This window comes from Crocuta crocuta, unplaced genomic scaffold, assembly GCF_008692635.1.
Source record: "Crocuta crocuta isolate KB4526 unplaced genomic scaffold, BGI_CrCroc_1.0 scaffold140, whole genome shotgun sequence".
In the NCBI taxonomy this organism is placed as follows: domain Eukaryota; kingdom Metazoa; phylum Chordata; class Mammalia; order Carnivora; family Hyaenidae; genus Crocuta; species Crocuta crocuta.
Window position 1 is genome coordinate 1087387 of NW_027527775.1, and position 8501 is coordinate 1095887.

Consider the following 8501-nt stretch of genomic DNA (forward strand, 5'->3'; position numbering starts at 1 on the left):
TGAGTTCAGATTTGGTGCCTCCCTTTCTGCCCCTCCTCGGCTTGTGCTCTGTCCCTCTTTCTCAAAAACCAATAAAAACATTAAGAAAACAAATAAAAATAAAAACATTATATAACACTGTGTTTTTTTTTTTCAAAATCAGGGAAACATATGACATATTCAAGCTCTCTGTGATATGGTTCTCTTTACAATCTTCTCTAAAATTTTTCTTACATGTGCCCATCAAATAACTCACTAGACTTTAATGTATCCTGTACTTCTGTCTGCATTACTTTTTCTCTCTGAAAAAATTTATTGCTCCCTATTTCTATTCCAAAAATGTAACCCATCTTTAAAAACTCATTTTTAAAACAAATAAAACAAATTCTTTTTGCCTTTATTTACTATTCATTTAATAACAGTTATAAACACATTTCTACATTGTTACTTATATATATATTATATACATACATACATATAGTAAAACCTTGGTATATGAGAATAATTCATTCTGGAAACATGCTTGTAATTCAAAGTACTTGTATATTAAACCAAATTTCCCCACAAGAAATAATGGAAACTCAGGTGATTTGTTCCACAACCCAAATTATTCATAAAAAAATTATTTCAATACTGTAATATAATATAAAATAATAAAGAAAATTTAAAATATAAAGAAAAATAAGCAAACCTGTACTTACCTTTGAAAACTTCATGCCTGGTGTGAGGGAGGCAAGAGAGAGGAGCATTATTGTGTAGGTCAACTTTCATCATCACTAATGGAATCACTGCTATCTATTCACTCAGTGGAATCTTTTTGTTTTCGTAAAACTTTAACAAGAAACCCCTCCAATGACATTTGGCTTTGCCTCCTTTGGAGAATTTCACAGAAATGTGAAATCATGTGCATTTTCATTAAACAGATTCATCACTTGGACTGCTACAGCCTTATTCAAGCAGTGCTTTTCTACAAAATTTTGCACTGTTTCCCACATTTTACACATCTCTCTAATCTAATCACTTCCAACATAATTATCTCCTTGTTCTTACCACCATCCTTTTCAACCTTTTTCTGCATGGGGGCCACTGTATACACTCACACAAATGTTGACTACAGTACAGTATTAATACAGTCTTGTCATACATTGTATTTAATGTAACTAACAGTAAGGTTGCAAAGGAAAGGGTCCATATCTGCAGGCAGCCTGACTTAGAATGAAGGAAAGCATTCCTAAGCTTACTGTTGTCTGGAAAAGCAAAGAACTGTCCTTAGGTGCTTTGAAGTGACAAAAAATACACTAGTGCCCATTGTGGGCACGTTCCAAAGTTCTGAAAAATCACTGACTTCTGCCAAACACTGCAGCCTGAAACCAAGCATCCAAGCATGGGAGACGATCACCCACAATCCCACAGCGAGAGAGAGAACCATTGGCTCAGTTGTGATCATGTGACGTTTGGTGTCACATACTACTCATATTGCAAGACATTGCATTTATCAATTTAAAGTTTATTAGAAGTACTTGCTTGTCGTGTGGAACATTTTACTCACAATCCAAGGTTTTACTGTATATTAGGTAAGTATTTTATAAGTGATATATATGTATATATATAATTTATCTATTTATACAAACTATAGAGTTAATAACTCACTATATTTTAATAAAAAATTCTATTAATCTTTTTATTTCCTGTATATTTATTGAATATAGACTATATTTTAAGTAATGGGCTAAATGATATATTTAGTCCATGAACTCAGGTAGCTTACCAGGAAGCCAGCCAGAGAAAAGCAATGTGATGAGTGAAGAAATTTGTGACAAATTTGCTGCTAATACAGCCTAAAGAAAGGGCCTTCTAAGTCAGCTTGGGAGAATCTTGAAGATTTTTCCTAAAAATTCTGCTTGAAGTGACATTAAAGGTAAATAAAAGCTTTTTATTTTTTAAAGGAAAAGGCAGAGAAGTGTGAGAACAAATTCTGATTTTATAAGAATATTTTATGTCTGTTATTGTACGTGGTTGTTGCTATGTATGTGTGCCATGGGAAGAAATTTGAATCACCTTTTATAGACTGTGGCAGCCGTTAAGATAGGAAGCATAGAAAATGATTTCAAATTACCATTTTAGGAAGATCACTCTTATTGCCTAATGGAAGATGGACTGGGGAGGGCAGGATGGAGAGAGTGAATTCATTGGTAATGTTTCAAATGAGTAATGAGGAAGGTCCGAAGTAAGCCAGTGTCAATGATATAGGGGATATGAGGATAGAGAGGGTCAAAACAGGACTAAAATACAACATTTAATTAAAAAGCATTAATATTGTTCTTTTTTTGTGGTGCTTCAGAGACAATAGGCTGCTTCAGGATGAAGCTGAATATCTCTTTCTCAGCTACTGGCTGCCAGAAAGTCATTGAAGTGGACGATGAACGCAAGCTTCATACCTTTTATGAGAAGTGTATGGCCACAAAGTTGTTGCTGATGCTCTACGTGAAGAATGGAAGGGTTATGTGGTCTGAATCACTGGTGGCAATGACAGTGATTGGCAAAGCTTTCTGCCAAACTAGGGTATCTTGACATGTGGCCATGTCTATCTGCTATGGAGTAAGGGACCTTCATGCAGCTGATCAAGGAGGACTGGAGAAAGAAACTACAAAAACGTTCGTGGCTGCACTGTGGATGCTAATCTCAGTGTTCTCAACATGATCATTGTTAAAAAGGGGGAGAAAGAGATTCTTGGACTCACTGATTGTACTGTGCCTCATTGCTTGGGGCTCAAAAGAGCTGGCAGAATCCATAAACTTTTAATCTCTCTGAAGAAGGTGACTTCCACCACTATGTTATGAGAAAGCCCCTAAACAAAGAAGGTAAGAAACCTAGAACCAAAGCACCTAACATTCAGTGTCTTGTTATTCCACCTCTCCAACACAAATGTCATCATGTTGCTTTGAAGTAACAACATACCAAGAAAAATAAGGAAGAGGCTGCAGAATATGCTAAACCTCTGGCCAAGAGAATGAAGGAGACCAAAAAAACCCTCCAAAAACAGATTGAAAAACTCCAAGAGATGGAGGCTATCCTAAGAGCTTCTACCTCTAAATTTGAGTCCTATCAAAAATGAGATTTTCTAGGAGTCACAAATAAATAAGATCAGACTAAATAAATAAATAAATAAAGACATGAATAAATAAATAAAACATTAACATTATGGTTCACAAAAGAAGTGTGAGAATCAAGACAGGGGTGACAGTTAAAGATGACTATTGGGCCCACTGTATCAGTGTGTGTGTCACAAAATGACAAAAGGAACTCAGAAGGGAGAAGTACTTAGTGGAGAGATAGGAGGTCACTGGTTTCCATTTCAGGAATGTTGACTCTGAGGAACAGGATGTCTGAAGGTACTTTTATATATGACTCCAGAGTTCATGAAAAAGTACTGGAAAGAAATAGAAATTTGGTTTCATCATTATAAACTAACAGAGCAACAAAAATATACATGAAGAAGACTGCCTGAATAAAGCAATAAAATAGAATGAAAAGATGGTATAGGCCTCAACTCCTGGAAATAGGATCATTTAAGATGTGGGTGGAGATAAATAAATCTATTGAATAGACACAGAAGGGAGCAGTCAGAGAATAAGAATGGAACTCCAAGGAACTAAGGGAACAATAAGCAAGAGAAGAAAGAATGTCAAGATAAAGGGTGTCCACATTGTCAACTGCTCCAAGACATTAAATAAAAGAAAACAAAACAAGAATCTATTGGATGATTTCTAGAAACTCAGAGGTGACCATAGTGAAAACAGGTTCACTGAAGCAATGGGCCAGAATATAGATTAAAAAAAAAACAAAACATATTCAATGCTGCCCACATTCTATCTTTAAATAATAGTATTAAGTCATTTAGTTATTTTCTAATCCCCCCTACTAGTATGCCATAATGACCTATCTTGGTTTCTACTTTAGCAGGTAAGGCTATATGTCACTAAAATATTTCTGAATTATTTGATCTTGTACATGGTATTAAAAATAGTAAACTTGTGCAAAAGCCCAAATAGAAAATTCATCTCTAAAAAGTATTCTCCTACATATAAAACCCATAAAGTTTATTTCCTGGGGAGAAAAATTAATAAAAGTCCCATATCTGGTATAGTGCTGCTCACGTATTTTGAATTACATAGGGAGAAGAGGAGCTTATCAAGGCTTGATATTCTTCGAGCAAATATGAATCTCAAGTGCTTCTTGTGGAAAAGAATCAAATATTTTACATTCTTGTATTGCAGGATTAATAACCTCAGGGATATAGAGGAAGTCAAAGGAGTCAGAGGCTCAGTGGGAAGACAAAGTGATGGCTCTGAGAGCATTTTGGGCACAGAAAAGGTAAAATGGGAATCCATCCAATCACAGCTATTGTCTATTGTAGACAGTCATTATCTTTGGCTCACCAACGGACTTTGGCTCTTTAAAACAAACAAACAAACAAGCAAGCAAAAATACTTCTCATGGTCAAAACTGCAAAGAAAGTTTGGCACCCAAAGAGCTTAAAATCCAAGATCAGGAAATAATCAATTGTGTACAGTTTGCAATGATTTTCCCAAGGGCCAGTGTGAGCCTTTCTACCACTTTCTGCACTGTGCTTGCTGCTTTTCTGATTTTATTCATCTGGGCTATGAGAATATACCACACGAGGTGACTCTGGACATAGACTGGATAAATAATTAATTTTCAACTCAGTGAGAAGCCACTACTGATGGCTTCAGGTGACAAAAAGCAACCCAGACTCCAATGCTGAGTACACAGACTTAGAAAAAGCCCTTACGTGTCATGATATTTGCAATATGTGAAAATGATGATCTCTTTTTAATAGTTTCCTATTTTCAGGGCACCTGAGTGGCTCAGTTGGTAAGTGTCCAACCCTTGATTTTGACTCAGGTTATGATCTCATGGTTCCTGGGATGGAGTCCAATGTCCATGTGGTGATAAAATGGAGTCTGCTTGAGATTCTCTGTCTTTCTTGCTGCCTGTCCCCTGCTTGCACTCACTCCCTTTCTTTCTCTCAAAATAAATAAAATAAACTTAAAAATAGTACCTTACCTCCTGTTTTCCCCAGTGATATCCTAGCGACCAGGAGCAGCGTGAGGGAATCTACCATTCTATCTTTCTTTTTTCTTTCCTTTCCTTTCTTTTTTTCTTTCTTTTCCTTTCTTTCCTTCCTTTTCTTCTTCCTTCCTTCCTCCTTCCCAGGTTCATTCTTCCTTCTTTCCTTCCTTCCTTCCTTCCTTCCTTCCTTCCTCCCTCCCTTTCCTTTCTTTTTTTAATTGTTACACAATAGCATGATTTAGCTGGTTGTTTTGTAGTCTTTACAATTTTAAATTCAGTCTACTTAAAACATATTAAACGTTCAAGGTTGCCAGAAATTTATATCTCCCTTCTTTTTAAGTTTATTTATTTATTTTGAGAGAGAGTGCATACACACATAAGCAAAGGAGGGGCAGAGAGAGGAAGAGAGAGAATCCCAAGCAGGCTCTGTGTTGTCAGGAGAGAGCTGAATGTGCAGTTCAGAACTCACAAACCATAAGATCCTGACCTGAGCCAAAAGCAAGAGCTGGATGTTTAACCGACTGAGCCACCCAGGCACCCCAGAACTCCCTTCTTTAAAACCAATTTAAATTGAAGGTACCTGTACTTAGTCTCAGAAATGCTGCTGTATTAAGAAACTGATAATCCAAGAAAGCCAAGGCAAAGTCCTATTCCAAGTACACTAATGGCAATTTCTTTTTATAATTTTTTAAATGATTATTTATTTTTGAGAGAGNAATAGCATTGATTTAGCTGTTGTTTTGTAGTCTTTACAATTTTTAAATTCAGTCTACTTAAAACATATTAAACGTTCAAGGTTGCCAGAAATTTATATCTCCCTTCTTTTTAAGTTTATTTATTTGTTTTGAGAGAGAGTGCATACACACATAAGCAAAGGAGGGGCAGAGAGAGGAAGAGAGAGAATCCCAAGCAGGCTCTGTGTTGTCAGGAGAGAGCCGAATGTGCAGTTCAGAACTCACAAACCATAAGATCCTGACCTGAGCCAAAAGCAAGAGCTGGATGTTTAACCGACTGAGCCACCCAGGCACCCCAGAACTCCCTTCTTTAAAACCAATTTAAATTGAAGGTACCTGTACTTAGTCTCAGAAATGCTGCTGTATTAAGAAACTGATAATCCAAGAAAGCCAAGGCAAAGTCCTATTCCAAGTACACTAATGGCAATTTCTTTTTATAATTTTTTAAATGATTATTTATTTTTGAGAGAGATAGAGAGAGAGAGACAGATCACAAGTGGGGGAGGCGTAGAGAGAGAGAGNCAGGAGCAGCGTGAGGGAATCTACCATTCTATCTTTCTTTTTTCTTTCCTTTCCTTTCTTTTTTTCTTTCTTTTCCTTTCTTTCCTTCCTTTTCTTCTTCCTTCCTTCCTCCTTCCCTCCTTCCCAGGTTCATTCTTCCTTCTTTCCTTCCTTCCTTCCTTCCTTCCTTCCTCCCTTCCTTCCTTCCTTCCTTCCTTCCTTCCTCCCTTTCCTTTCTTTTTTTAATTGTTACACAATAGCATGATTTAGCTGGTTGTTTTGTAGTCTTTACAATTTTTAAATTCAGTCTACTTAAAACATATTAAACGTTCAAGGTTGCCAGAAATTTATATCTCCCTTCTTTTTAAGTTTATTTATTTGTTTTGAGAGAGAGTGCATACACACATAAGCAAAGGAGGGGCAGAGAGAGGAAGAGAGAGAATCCCAAGCAGGCTCTGTGTTGTCAGGAGAGAGCTGAATGTGCAGTTCAGAACTCACAAACTGTAAGATCCTGACCTGAGCCAAAAGCAAGAGCTGGATGTTTAACTGACTGAGCCACCCAGGCACCCCAGAACTCCCTTCTTTAAAACCAATTTAAATTGAAGGTACCTGTACTTAGTCTCAGAAATGCTGCTGTATTAAGAAACTGATAATCCAAGAAAGCCAAGGCAAAGTCCTATTCCAAGTACACTAATGGCAATTTCTTTTTATAATTTTTTAAATGATTATTTATTTTTGAGAGAGATAGAGAGAGAGAGACAGATCGCAAGTGGGGGAGGCGTAGAGAGAGAGAGAGGGAGACAAAGAATCCAAAGCTGGCTCCAGGCTCTGAACTGTCAGCACAGCACCCAAAGTGGGGCTCAAACTCATGAACAGGGAAATCATGACCTGAGCCGTGGGAGATCATGACCTGAGTCGAAGTATAACTCCCAACCAGCTGAGCCACCCAGGTGCCCCAAATGGCAATTTCTTTTTTAAAATTTCAAACCAGGTATCTTGGTTACCCACTTCATTTTTTTAACTATTTCGTGATAAACAGAGTAATATTTATTAGAAAAATAAGTAAAAAAATGTCTTGGTTAAGATGAGCTATCTCTCCCTACTAGACCCCTATATGTCATATAATCCTTTCTCTTCTCTATGTCTTAATTTTTTCCAAAGCAATGATTTTCTGTGGACACAAAAATTAGTATAATTGATTCAAATTATGTAGAGATTCAAATAATGTCTAAAGAATAAAACAAAGGCATTTAACATCTACTCAATATGTCATTCATGACATCTTCATTGACCAAGGCCATACTGATTCCTGAAACTCCTTTGTCCCTCCTTCACTTGGCCAGAGACCTCTGTAGAAAGCTGTGAAGATCATGACCATGGGTTCAGTGTCCTTAGTTTTGCCAATACCCATTCCCACCATCTCTGAACAATGCTTTGATGACGGAAGAGGTCCTTAGAAAACATGGGATCATCGTTCATTTCCTCACCAGTATTTGGGATTATAGTATTCATTTATAATACAGTAAGACAATCTCTTCTATTTCCCTTCTGTATAACTTACTTTTCCAATGTTTTTAAGCTTTTACATATAAAAAAATAATTCACAAAGAGCTGTTGGCTTCCTAAAATTCTGATTCAGCTATGCAAAGATCCCTGAGACTAGGAAATACAAGGGGACTTCCTACTTAGATGGAGGGACATGAAAGGACTAGAGGTAGACAATCCAAAGAGCAAAACGTTAACATCTCAAAAAGTATCTGACACTGTGGTGGTTAAGAACCTAGACAAGCCTATGTTCCAATCCTGGTCCTGCCATTTATAAGATGTATGACCTTGAACAAGATATTTGACCCCTTTCTTTCCTCCACATTTAAAGGACGAATACTGTTTGTTGTATCACCAAACTCAACACCAGAAAAACAAATAATCCAGTGAAGAAATGAGCAGAAGACATGAATAGATACTTTTCAAAAGAAGACATACAGATGGCCAACAGACACATGAAAAGATGCTCAATGTCACTCATCATCAGGGAAATACAAATCAAACCCACATTGAGATACCACCTCACACAGGTCAGAGTGGCTAAAATGAACAAATTGGGAGACTATATATGATGGTGAGGATGTGGAGAAATGGGAACCCTCTTGCACTGTTGGTAGGAATGCAAGCCAGTGCAGCCCCTCTGGAAAA

The 8501-nt window shown here is 37.0% G+C and overlaps 1 pseudogene; it reads left to right on the forward strand.

The window, feature by feature from the left end:
- The first annotated feature begins 2340 nt into the window (after positions 1-2340).
- LOC144239274 (small ribosomal subunit protein eS6 pseudogene) lies at positions 2341-3094 on the forward strand (annotated as a pseudogene).
- Positions 3095-8501: the final 5407 nt, after the last annotated feature.